This window comes from Triturus cristatus, chromosome 9 (assembly GCF_964204655.1).
Source record: "Triturus cristatus chromosome 9, aTriCri1.1, whole genome shotgun sequence".
Lineage (NCBI taxonomy): Eukaryota > Metazoa > Chordata > Amphibia > Caudata > Salamandridae > Triturus > Triturus cristatus.
In genome coordinates, this window is record NC_140592.1 from 840,635,198 (window position 1) to 840,649,297 (window position 14,100).

A 14,100-nucleotide genomic window follows, 5' to 3' on the forward strand; every position below is an offset into this window, starting at 1 on the left:
TCTGTAATTATGAAAATGTCACACATAGCAGTCTGAAACCTTGGCAGCTATGGACAAAGTGAAATAAAGAGGTCCTAAGGCCACAACTCCTGATATGGCTATGTTTGCCACCTGCCCGTTTTTTTTAACCAGCATTACCAGTATTTTAATGCCCTTGCCAGTACGAAAATGAAGAAAAACACAGCTAGTATTTTCTCCCCTGATCGATATGTACTTCAAACTTTGAACAGTAAACATAAGGTGAAAGCAGTTTAAAAAGCTTCTTTAATGATCCGTGACTGATAGTTAAAACTAAACAAAGGAAGAAAAGTCATGTTAAGAAGGAATACAGACTTTTTTATTAAAGAATCCTCTCTCGTTATTAAGCTCCAGCCTTTGCAAATTCCTAAAAAATGAGCAAACAGAAGGTTATGCTTTTTTGTTGTAGTTTTATATAGCGTAAACTCGGCCACAGGGCGCAATTATATGAGCACCAGTTACATTACAGAAGATCAAATTCATTTTTATTTTAGGCCTTGTGCAATTAAGTCATGTGCCCAGAATCACAGGATTTTGAGGTGAGGCTGGGACTCTTTTCATAGTTCCACATTCGGCAGCTCTGACCCTAACATTACATTATTTAAATTTTCCGCTCTGGGAAAGGTGCTTCGCAGCGAGGTTTATGCAAACATACCACCCCCCACCACCACCACCAAGGCCTGAAAGACACTAGAGGTGGGGGGCCAACAACAGGCCCTCAGCAAGGCCATTCACTTACTCACCCTAGCCCAGCCAACTGTAGCCTAAGGGTGATGGCCTGGCAGGGGAGGGGTGAAGAAAAGCACAGCACTGCTGCTGCCCCAGGGGAGCCGAGGTGATAATGGCCCACAGCAGGGGAGTGGGACATTGCCTCAGGGCGTCTGCGCCAGCCCCCACGGGAGACCAAGATAAAGTCTGCAGCAGACAGAACAATATTGGCCCTAGCGACGTTGCTGAAAGTAACTCCCTCAGAGCCTCCTTGCTCATGATGCTGCCCCCCCTTACAGTGGCCTGGTGGGGAAGACAATAAGGCTCTGTGGGCCGGTTGACTAAAACAGGCCCACTGGTGACCCTTAGGCACCGGCCCATCGGCCAATGCACGACTGCCTGCCTTCCCAATGTGATGCTGCTCAGTAGGAATTAGTGATGTGGATTTAGAGTACTACGCGCCCATAGGACTAAAGGGCATTCACATGAGCACACTGCTCATCCTACGCTCACAGCAACCACACTGCACTCATGCTCTTCGTCATGAACTTAAGCCGCTCTCCCTCCACTTACCCTGTGGTCACATGAGCACACTGCTCAACATGCTTCACTCACAGTGGTGATCACACTGCATTCACAGTGATCACACTGCACTTACACCGCTCACCATGTACTCACGCTTTTCACCCTGCACTTACACAAGCACACTAGTTACCCTGCACTCATGTGACACTTCACTTACCTGTCACTCTCACTGCTCACTCTGCAATCTCACTCAAACAAGCACATCACCACCATGCATTCATTCCTCCCACTCTGCACTTCCATCCACACCCAAACTCATATTTCACATCAGTCACCCTCCAGTCACTCCTATTACCCAACTATCACAATGTCACATCGCTCACTGTGCACGCACATAGGTACTCCAGTCACTCACACAGCTCATCTTTTACTCACATGGGCACAGCACTCACCCTGCACTCACACCATGCAAACAAGCACAGCACTTACCCTGGAGTCACCGCTCACACCACCCTGCATGCACTCCTCTCACCCGACACTCACATGGGCCCTCCTCCCATATTTCATTAAATGCAGCTCACCTGACACTCACATCTGCACATTTTTCACCCTACACCACACCACTCACGCTGAACTCTCTCATCACTATTCCCCATCACCCAGCACTTACATGAGCACACTTCTTACTCTGCACATATACAAATTACACAGCTCTCATGAATATGCAGATATTTCTACAAAGGCACCCACAGAATACCTGCTCTTTCCATAGTACTAGATGCCTACTTTATTCCATCTTCAACAATGGGGCTGGTGCAAGAGGGAAGAGTGGACTGAGAATGTGGGATTAGACAAGGAGGGAGACTAGGGCTGAGACTTTGGGGTATGGTGCTGGATTGAGGATCGTGTGATACCTTCAGCCATTCCTGGGTTTGCATTCACCACAATGCTATATTCCGGAACATGTAGGTTTTTTACATTATAAGTTGGGTCTCAAAAACCCCAAAATGCAAAGTGTTAGTGGATAAAATCTATGGTTGCTGAAGAAATCAATCATTTCATAAGATCAGTTGGATTCTGTGATATTACATGTTATAAAGTTATAACGTGGTTTTGTTAACTAATCCACATTCTTTCCAGTACTGCAACTGCTTGATCGACATGTGCAACCAATGTAAGCCCCATACAGCTATTTTAAGGAAGTGCATTTTTCATTCACATCATACTTGTAACAAACATTGTCAAGGCAATATATTATTATTATTGAATAGCGTATAGAGAATATGCTTTTATTAAGCTTCAATAAAACGCAAGCAGGTACAGCAGATGCAGCAGGGCAAGCTTTTCTAACACAATAAAAGCCGATTGACTAATGAAAGTGTGAGTGGCAGTGTGTCTGTGTTTAAGTGTGTCATAGTACAAATGTAAGAAACAGTGCAAGCGATACAGTGAGAGTGTGTGTGTGAGAGACTGTGTGCGAGTGTATGTGTGTTATGTGTACACGTGTGCTGCTGAACTGGCATACTGGAGGTTTTTCTTGCCTTATGGACAAGGGCACCGATAGCATATGGATGGGAGATGTTGCCTTGTGGCAAACTGCAGGCTCTGACATCTTTCTATTAAGACAACATCATTGGCTGTGGAGACTCAAACTTTCTAACTAAGAAATCCGCTAGCCCAGTCATACCAAGCGTCCGGGCCAGAGAACACACCTGGTCAAAGCCCTGACACAATGCACATAATTCTTAGCATATGGGGTAGATCCATAGCAAAATGTTGGAACTGATATTTGAGGTAGCTCCTGTCATTAGGTTTCCTGTACTCATTTTATAGGGGGCGTCAATGGCAAAATGATGACCCTTGTATACCAGAGGGAATTTCTAGAGGTACCCATGACTGTGGCTGAAGAAGCCATAGTAAATTTCTGTCACTGTCATTTTAAATGTACTCCAGGGCATAAGGGGCTCACCCATAAAAAAAATGCTGACCTTGTTATAGTGGGAGTCATTTCTGACTTAAGACATTTGAAAAAACACAAGATCTACTTCTAGGAAAGGCCAGGCCTCCCTGATGCACTGTGAAAGTACTGGAAAATTTCATTGATGCCCTATAAGGGTCTGCAATGTTTTATCAAATTTGGTCCCAAACGTTAAAAAAAAAGTCTCAGAGGAGAAGTCTACTCTTGAATTAAATCATCTACAAGAAATCTGTTAACTAGGTTTGCTTGCTGGAATTTGGGTGAAGTATCACACCCCTCCACGTTCATAGATCTTTTTCCTCATATAATGGCTATGAGGTTAGCTCTGACCTCATTTCTTGAAATGCCTGTCCTGCCCCATTGCTGGGAGCTAGCCTGGCTTTAGGGCAGTGCTACCAGTGCAGCCGTACCTGATGTTGACTTTGGTGAGGTGTGCTCTGTTTAAAAATACTTTTTGGTTTAAAAGCACATGAACGTCCTTGCACATCAGGCAGTTTTCAGGCAACAATAAAAATGTCTAGATAACTCTGGTGATTAATGTTTCTACTGGTGAGAGTTCAGAATTTTGCCTAGTGGCAGTTTTGACTTATCCTAAAATAGCGCAGAGGTTCAATGTGCCTGCTGCAAAGAATGTGTACCATGCAGATCACAGAACTGAGTGCGAGTGAACTAGGTAGCGGGATATAACCTTTACAACGCGATCGTTACACCGCGATACTTTTACATCGCGGTCATCACAACGCAAGTTGTTACAACAACTTACGCTGGATGGCGCTATACACTAAGGAATAGTATGATTTACTATTCCAACACCTTCCCTACTGTTACTTAGGCTGGAGTTGGTATAGTAAATCATGCTATTCTTAAGTCCCGTGCCCTCCAGCGAAAGTCATTGTAACGACTTGCGTTGTAATAACTGCAATGTAACGTACCGCGATGTAAATCATCGCATTGTAACGTCACATATTCATGAGTAGCACTATAAAAAAATGAAATGTACATCAGAGAGAGGCTATGGAGAGATGAGGTGCACTGTTGGAGTGGTAGTGAGGGAATTCATGGAGAAAGAGCTTATGGGGGAGAGAGCCACAAAAAAGACTTTTGAACGGCTGCCACTGGTGCTTGAGCTGGCCCTGGCAGGGAGTCTTAGCTCCATCGAAGTTCAGGTTTAGTTGCGCCCCTGATCCCAGCCCGCAATCAACAGCACTATGAATATGCAAGTTGTTATCTTAAAATGTTATTACACACAGTGTAAGAAAAGCTGCTGCAAATGAGAAAAAAAGAGTTAGTCTTGAAGATAAAAAAAATACTTACAAAATGAATATTTTTTTAGTAGTATGCTTTTTGTAAGCTACAGTTAGAAGAACACACTCCAGAATATAGCTGGAAACATCCTTCGCATGACTCTTTGTCACCATGAAGCCCAAACTTGCTTTATCAATTAAAGAAATATATTGGCTCCCAGGCAGCCTTTACATTTTCTGATTAATCAATTAAACACATTTACATTTCTTTCAGGGAAAATAACTTTTTCTTCTTTTGCTGTCTACCTCTCCTTTGGCTTCACAGTACACAAGGCCCCTTTCTGCCTGAGGCCCCTTTTGGCGGCAATAACTTTTTAGGAATGTTGTTGTTTTTTAAATAAAATGCAGGGGTGCTGTTTTGTGAAATTAATCAAAATTGGGAACGTTGTTCAGTATAGATCCTGCCCACTTCTACTGCTGTCTACCGTAACCTGGATGGTATATTGCAGCATAACTGCCCAGTAGCCACAAGCCATGTTGGGCACTGTCGGTTAGTCTTGGATTTTACCCAAAACAAAGTTGCATTAATGCACAAACAGTATATTCACTTTTGATGCTGCATACGCAGTTCTGGCTTTAGGGCGTTGCAACCAGGGCCACTGTACCAGGTGCTGAGCTGATGGGCATTATGTTTTTAAATATCTTATGGATTTAAAAGCACCTGGTGCAGAGTTCCTTGTGTGTCCAGCAATTTTCAGACAACAATGAACATGTCAAGATAACTCTAATGATTAGTGTACCTGCTGGAGAGAGATCGGAGTTTTGTCTAGTGGCTGTTTTGACTCGTCATAAAGTAGTACAGAGGGTTAATATACCGGCTGCAAAGCACAGCAAATCACAGAATTGTATTTTTATGTAGATAGCTCAGTGGGTTACTGCTTTTGTCACTGAGATCCTTTTATTACTTGCAGGTCATAACTTTCAATCCTAAAATAGCACAAAAGCTATGAGCTGTCATCAAAGTGAAGCATGCAAACTGCAAGGTGTAGGTGCTGGAGCGGGTAATGCAAAATTTTGTATACCCTCCCAATTCTGCATGTTTATACTAATTAGATTAATAAATTAATTATAATCGAACTAATGGAATGAAGTGAATTATTAACCAATCTTATTAATAATTTAAATAGACATGGTATTGCATTTGCATGACTTAATTAATACGTAAACTAAATTATATACGCATACCAATGATTGTTGCTTTCTGCTAGATAAATACACACACATATGGGTATTAGCGAGGGAATAACATTTTATTAGCCATTTCTATGTATTAATTGCGTTTTGTGTTTCTTTTGCTTAAGTTGACCTTTTGGGCCTGCCACAAAATGGCTGCCTCCTGTACCTGACTTGACTGACGATGCTACATGAGGTTTTGGGTGAAGTGCGCCTGCGCTAACGCCAGCAACAGTGGCCTCGTCGCGACCCTAACCAGACTGTACCCACCAAGGTCGCCCTGGGAAGCAAGCCAGCTTTTCAGAAGAACAATAAGATGCCTCTTAAAACCGGAAAAAGCAAGACTGATGACCTAAAAGACATTATTCCATATGAACTCTGTCGGACGATCTCTGATTATCCAATCAGAAGAGCTGAAACCCAATATTTGATACTTTTTGACAATGATTTTACTATAAATTATGGTAGAATAGAGAGGTTGTATGGCTTTCTCGTTTTCCTGATGTTATGCTGACGGAGAGGACGGTTACGCTGCAGGACAGCTGTTTCCCTGAATCTTTGACGGACTGAATTAATGCCCAATCTCCTGATGAACTGAAATTACTAAATTTGATGGGCATAGATTTGTGAGACTACTGGATTCGACTTAGAGGACAACAATTAGCCAGAATAGGTAAATATGATGATTGGCGGCTTGAATAAACGAATGATTTAATTTGCATTAATTAGATAAAAATTGAATTGATTATTTACAAAATGAGTTGGGTTGTTTATTCATCGAAAATGTATTGATTCAAAGGTAAATAGAGAATTAGAAATTAACCCAAACCAGCAACTAACTGATTCATCCCAATTTATGAGAGGAATACCAAATGAGAAATTCAGGGCCTAATTAGTATCAGAAGGTTACATAGATTTGTTGCTCATTAGGGTAAAGAGGTATTTCCTTTCATGTCAGCGTTTGGAGTAATCATCACCCGAGAAACACAGATTGATGGTGAGTGAATGTTGGTGTTATGGGCCCCACCAGTGAATGTATTGGTTGTGTGTGTTTGTGAGATCTTTGGTCTGTGACGGAGGGAGGGATTTTGTACTCCACGCTGGAGTAGTTTTTCTGGTAGCAGTATGATGGTTGTTATTGTTTTGGTTGGTGATTATTGCTTGTACATTGCTTATTGATTATTGGTTATTGATTGGTATTGATTTATGTACTAACACTCTATGTTGAGTCGCGTCGAGTTCTATGTCGTTAGCACAGCTTCTGGAAAGGTAATGGGTATTCTCTGAGCTTTTTAGAAGGACAAAGTAGAGGGAAGCGCTGCTTTGTTAACGCATGTCATAATTCTGTAGTAGGACAGACTTTTCGCTGTTCTCTGGAAAGACAGGATTCTGTGTGAATGAACTACATTTTTCTGTATGACAGTGTGTGTATGAAAAGTCATTTCGATTAATTGCGAAACTCTAGTTTTATTTCTCAGGAGCATTGGGTCTCCAACTAGGTGTCTTAATTCTAGAGAAGCGGTTGGTTGATGCTTGCTAGAAGGTTAAGGTAGAGGGATGTGCTACTTTATCAACGGAAGTAACGATTCCGTAGTAGGGCAGAGGTAAGCGCTGCTCTCGGGGAAGACGGAATTCTCGTGAGAAAGGTCATTTGCTATTCTTTGGTTAGCAAAGCGGACAATGGAGACGTTTCTATGTTGTTGCTAACAGAAGTGTAGAAATTGAAACAAAAACTTACTGAGCGATTCTGTGAAGGAGGGGTAGACCGGAACAGGAGCTGCCGCAGCGGCTACTGACGTCAGAACGACCGCGCTGGGATTGGACAGTCGGTCAGAACTGTAAAACGCTCCGGATTGGTGCTTTAGTGTACGCCGCGCTAGGAGTGGAGAAATACAGGGTGACGTAGACGCTCCTTGTTGGTGCGTTAGTGTGAGTCGCGCTGGGATTTGAGGATTGTGACAGTGACGTAGACGCTCTGAATTGGTGCGTTAGTGTAAGTCGCGCTGCGTTTGGACAGAATACCGGTACAGTTGTAAAGAGAGATTAGTGATACACGGAAGACAGGAAAATGTATTACGATCCACCAGAAAAAGAGAAAAAGTCATGGTTCGGAAAAATTAAGAAGTGGTTTAAGAAGGACAAACTGGTCAAAACTAGGGAAGGACAGTTACTTCCTCCACCGAAAACCCCCGCATCCTTTATGGTTGCGAAATGTGGATATCATACTTGTATTTGGTTAGACAATTGGGTGAGATACACAAAGGAGGACGGAGTATTAGCTTTTCCAGGACATGGTTAATTTAATTTGGCTGTTTTGAGAAACCTGAGAGAGAAAATGATGAATTTAGAACCAAGACCTAGACCGATGCAGTTTGAGGCTTTGACGGAATGGGAAGACGAAATGCATGAACGAGAGAGACAAAGAAATGGTAGAGAATATAGGTACCTGTTTGGCAGATCATACGGACATGAAACACATGATGATTGAATGAGAAGATGGCGGAATGCGAGTATGACTGAGGGTTTGTTTCCCGTAAGAACTGCAGGAGAGAATGAAGGATGAAAGTGTGTAGAAAAGAGGTATAAAGTGGAGTCGAGAGGGTACGGAGTGAATGAGTCCGAGGATGATGTTCTTAATGATATGTTCTATAAGAATCCACCACCGTATCAACCAGAACCAGAAATATTAACTCCAAGTGCCCCAATGAAAGAAACAGTACGAATTATAAAATCGGAACCAGAGTTCCAAAATTTGGCTAAAAACAATGCCATTAGAGAGGCAGAAAAGAAGTCTGAAGGGAAAATAGATTGAGAAAATTCTGCAGAATTAGCAAAAACGACCCTAGAATTAACCGAGAAAATAAGAGAATTGACTAAGAATCTAGAAGCGGTAACTGTTCCAGTAACGATAAGTCCAGTAATGCCTATTTTTGACAAGCAGAAAGACAGTGAACTTTGTTTGACAGTTCCTTATAAAAGTAATAAACCGGTTGAACAACCAAGAGTGAGTCAGAGTGAGAATCAATGGAGACAGACTATGAGTATAATTGAACCAAATTTTTCAAATAACCTGTTTGTAGGTCAGAACTGTGCAGAGAAACGTATGACAATGATAGAGACGATGTCAGAAACACAAAAAGATTTTGGACAAGGAAATGTAGAGAAGCCAGTAGGACCATCGACAGAAGAGTTAAGTGAATGGTTAAGAAGCTTGCAGAGAAAAGACAAAGAATCCCAATCAATTGATGTGGCTAAGTTACAAATGGTATTGGAAGAATTAATAGTAGGGACTATCCCCACAGAAAAATTGAAAACTTATCAGGATGAAGAATTACTATTTTTGTGCAAAAGTGTGACATGGAGAGCGAAAAACCTACATGAAAGGTTAGAAGAAGTGGTAAATGAGATGGGAATAGACATTGAAAAGGTAAAAGCTTTGCAAGAGCCCTATAGAATTGATTTCACTGAAAAGGATATTGAAAATTTGAACACCACAGGACGAATAGGTCAGATTATGTACATAATCATTTTATTGAGAAAATGGGGAGATGTGGATAAATGGAGAAGCAGGTGGTATAGAAAACGTGATGATGCCTCAGATAAGACATTTTCAGAAGTTCCTGTAAGAGAAAAGGAAAAGGTAGTGACAGAATGCCCTATGAGAGAGATTCCGGGAGGAGGATATGTACATGTCCCATGGACAAGACAGGATATTTTGTCTTTTACAAATGATTTCCCTCGACGACGTGAGAAGCCCGTCGAGTGGTACAGGTAGGTAGACAGATGTGTGAAATTGTCTAAAGTACTATGGATTGATTTGAATAGTCTATTTGACATAATTGTACCAGCAGATTTATGGACAGAGTGCAAGCTCATGATAAATTGGCCAACTCAGGAATATCCTAGGGATCCTAAAACAGGAGCTCCAGACCTCGAGGTAATGAAGAAATATGAACAGGTTATGGTATTTTTGAAAAACAAAGTGCCCCCTAAAGAGACAGATTGGGTAAAAATTGATCGAACACATCAAGAAAGTAAAGAGTCAGTACATGCATATTATGAGAGGCTAATACTAGCTTTTAAGTAGTTTAGCGGAGATGAGAATCTGAGTGAAAAGGATTTGAGTCATTTTGTATACAGATTCGTATATGGCTTACGTCCAGAAATTGGTGAAATGATTAAACAACATACTGTTGATTGGCAAAATAAGAAAATAGATGAAGTACTGAGACATGCTAAATATTTTAGTGATGAGATTGAGGCAAAACAGCGAAAACTGAAAGAAAAGGCTATGTGGGCACAGGTAAAGGTAGCGGAAAGACAGGAAGCTCAATTAGTGGAACAAGCAAGTAACACAGGAACAAGACAGAAATTTGGTCCTGGGAAAGGAAAGGGCAATATAGAAGAAGCTAAAAAGAAGTTCCCATGCCAAAATTGCGGTAGGATAGGGCATTGGAAATCCAATTGTAAATTTCCCCCAAGTACTAACAATGAAAATCCATCATTGAACCCACAGGTGCAGCATGAGGTGAGTGGTCAACTGCAGCAACAACAGCAAGTGCCAAAACTGCCTTTTCCACAGAGCAGGAACTCACAGAAGTATAGTAGTGAATCGGGATTCTACAATGAAGAACAGGTAAATAAGCTGCCACGCGCTAGCGCTGTTTCGCAGTATTGGCTGCAACGCGATGAAAGTGACTCAGAAGAAAGCTATTGACGGGGCCGAAGGGAGGAAGGAGAGTGCGTACTTGGCGCAACTCTAGAAGTAGACCAGACAGGACCATTTGTAGATGGGAAGGTTAATGACGAAAATATTACTTTCCTAGTGGATACTGGTGCTACTCGATCAACTGTTAGATCAGCTGATGTTAAGAATCTTCCTCTCTCGGATAAAACGATCCAAGTAGTTGGTGTATCCAACAGACAGATTAAAACATACCTTACAGAACCAGTGAAAGTTAGCATAGGGAAATTTTCAGAAATGCACCGCTTTGTTGTGTGCGACACCAGTCCTGTGAATTTATTAGGTAGGGACCTGTTGTGTAAAATCAATTGCACTATATTCTGTACTCCGGATGGAATAGCTTTTGAAACACCAGATGATGATGTACTGTATAAGATGACCATAGCTAACAGAGAAAATGAGGTTACTGAAACATATGCTGTATTCAACCCCGATGAATTACCTAAAGAATTGAAACAGTCTGTAAAGGCGGAAGTTTGGGATTTCACTGGAGAAGATGTAGGACTAATGAGAAATGTAGATCCAATAAAAATAACAGTAAAGGAAGGAGTAACATACCCAAATGTCCCGCAATATAAATTGACACCTGAAATAATTGAAGGAGTAACTCCTGTAATAGAGAAAATGATCAGGCAAGGGATCTTGAGAGAAATAATGAGTAGTCCATGTAATTCACCAATAATGGGACTGAAAAAGCCTAATGGGAAATTCAGAATAGTGCAAGATCTGAGAAAGGTGAATGAAATTGTGATATCATGTTGCCCCATTGTACCAAATCCATCAGTGATCTTATATCAGATTCCCCATGATGCAGAATGGTAAACAGTGATTGATCTGTGCCATGCTTTCTTTTCCATCCCATTGCACCACGACAGTCAGCAAATTTTTGCGTTTCGTTTTGGCGAACGTATTTTGGCATGGTGCCGAATCCCATAGGGGTATACAGAAAGCCCTTCGATATTTAATCAGTTATTGAAGAAGTCTTCGGAGAGTCTAGAAATGCCTGAGAATTCAGTGTTAGTTCAATACATTGACGACCTTTTAGTGGCGTCAAAAACACGTGAAGCCTGTGAGGTAGACACGATAGCTTTAATGAATCATTTGGTAAATGGAGGACTTAAAGTATCACCATCGAAGTTACAATTTTGTAAAAAGGAAGTACAGTTTTTAGGACATAACATTGAGAAAGGACTAAGAAAAATAACAATAGACCGAATCAGAATTATAAAAAGAATGAGAGCTCCCATGACTCAAAGAGAGGTGAGAATGTTCTTGGGAATGGTTGGATACTGTCGTCATTGGATCAGCAACTTCTCTTTGATTGCAAAACCTTTGGTACGACTGACGAGAAGTGATGTGAAAGATCCCATTGAGTTGAACAAGGAGGAATTGGCAGCATTTAGAAAATTGAGAGATGGTTTATGTGAAGCACCTACATTAGGTATGCCTGACTATGAGAAAGAGTTTGAGTTGTATTGCAGTGAGAGAAATGGATGTGCACTCTCTGTGTTGATACAGAAGCATGGAAAACTGAGGAGACCAATTGCATATTTTTAATCAATGCTTGATCCCGTAGCTGTAGCTTTACCTGGATGTTTGAAAGCGGTAGCTGCAACATGCCGAAGTTTGGAGCAGAGTGAAGGAATTGTGATGGGATATTCATTGAAAGTGTTTGTACCTCATGATGTAGCTATCCTGTTAACAAGGAGTCGTACTCAGTATATGACACACAGTCAGCTGACTAAGTATGAAAAGGTCATATTAGGTGCCACTAATGTGAGTCTTGCGAGATGTTTGAATGTGAATCCTGCAACATTATTGCCTGATGCTGAGAATGTGGAAGTAAGAGATGAAGCAAATCATGATTGTTTGGATGTGCTTGATTTTTGTACAAAACCACGACCAGATATAAAAGATGTACCTTTGCCAGAAAGTGATTTTGTGATGTTCGTTGATGGGTCTTGTTTGAGAACAGATGAAGGAGTGCTGAGTGCAGCGTATGCAGTGTGCACAGTCGCAGCAGTAATAGAAGCATCCTATCTGAAAGGAGAAACATCGGTCCAAGTAGCAGAGCTTGTGGCTTTGACTAGAGCGTGCAAGATTGGGAAAAGTGTGAGAGTGACTGTGATAACTGACAGCCAGTATGGCTTTGGAGTTGTCCATGACTTTGGCCAACTATGGCTACAAAGAGGTTTCCTAACCTCGAGTGGAACTCCTATTAAGAATGCTGAAGTTGTTGGAAAGTTGCTTGAGGCGATACAGCTGCCTAGACAATTGGCTGTTGTAAAATGTACTGCTCATAGTCAAGGTGGTGATTATATCGCCACAGGAAACAGATATGCCAATGACATGGCACAGTATAGTGCACGTAATCAGAATTCGGTCAATCGGGCTAAGGAAAGAGAAATGTCTTCTTGCTCATTGATGTTTACTAACATTGTGGGAACTTGGGAAGAGGTAAGACAGTTGCAAGAAGAGGCAGGAGATGAAGAAATGAAACAGTGGGTAAAAGCAGGATGTGCACCAAGAGAGAAGGATCATGTGTGGGTCTATCGAGATGGAAGACCAGTTATGCCTGATAGCATGATGTCTACCATGGCATGGATGTATCATGGCCAAGGACACATAGGGAGAGACGCCATGATCAGGTCATTTAAGCAGACCTGGTACAATGCAAAATTCAGACTTGTAGCAGAAAGTCTTTGTCAAAGATGCCTAATATGTCAGCAATACAATCCTGGGAGAAAGACAGTAGTGAGTCTAGGAACAATAGGTCGAGAAGGAGGGCCTTTCACCAGAATGCAAGTAGATTTCATTGAGATGCCTCCCTGTAACAGACTGAGGTATGTTTTGGTTGTGGTCTGCCTATTCTCTAGGTGGGTGGAAGCATTCCCAACAAGAAGAAATGATGGGATGACAGTAGCCAAGCTACTGTTGAGAGAGTTCATCCCTAGGTTTGGGTTCCCAGTGACAATTGAATCAGACCGAGGAGGACATTTCCACAATGAGATCGTAGGATTAATTTGTGAAGCATTGAATGTACAACAAAAACTGCATTGCGCTTACCGACCAGAGGCTTCTGGTGTGGTTGAACAAATGAATGGTACTATCAAAAATAGAATAGGGAAAATGTGCTTGGCCACAGGTATGAAATGGCCTGATGTCTTGCCTCTAGTACTCATGACTATTAGATCAATTCCAGACAGAAGTACAGGATTAAGTCCTCATGAAATAATCATGGGACGCGCCATGAGACACGTATTTATACCAGTCAACAAGCTGATGACTATAACTGATGACATGGTGTTGGAATACTGTAAAAGCCTGGCTGACGCAGTTCATTCTGTGTTTCATCAGGTTGGAGCAGATGCCACCACCCTTGAAAAGAAGCCAGCCCATGATCTGAGCCCAGGAGACTGGGTAAGGATAAAGGTCCACAGAAGAAGAAATTGTTTGGTTCCAAGGTAGGGAAAACCAAGACAAGTCATTCTGACCACGACAACAGCTGTGAAGTGTGCTGGACTGAAAAACTGGATCCATGCAAGTCACACATTGAGAATTCCAAATCCAGTGGACAGCACAGAAAAAGAATATTTTGATGAATCAGAATCAAGTACTGAGTCAGATGATGAAGAGTCAAAAACACGAGA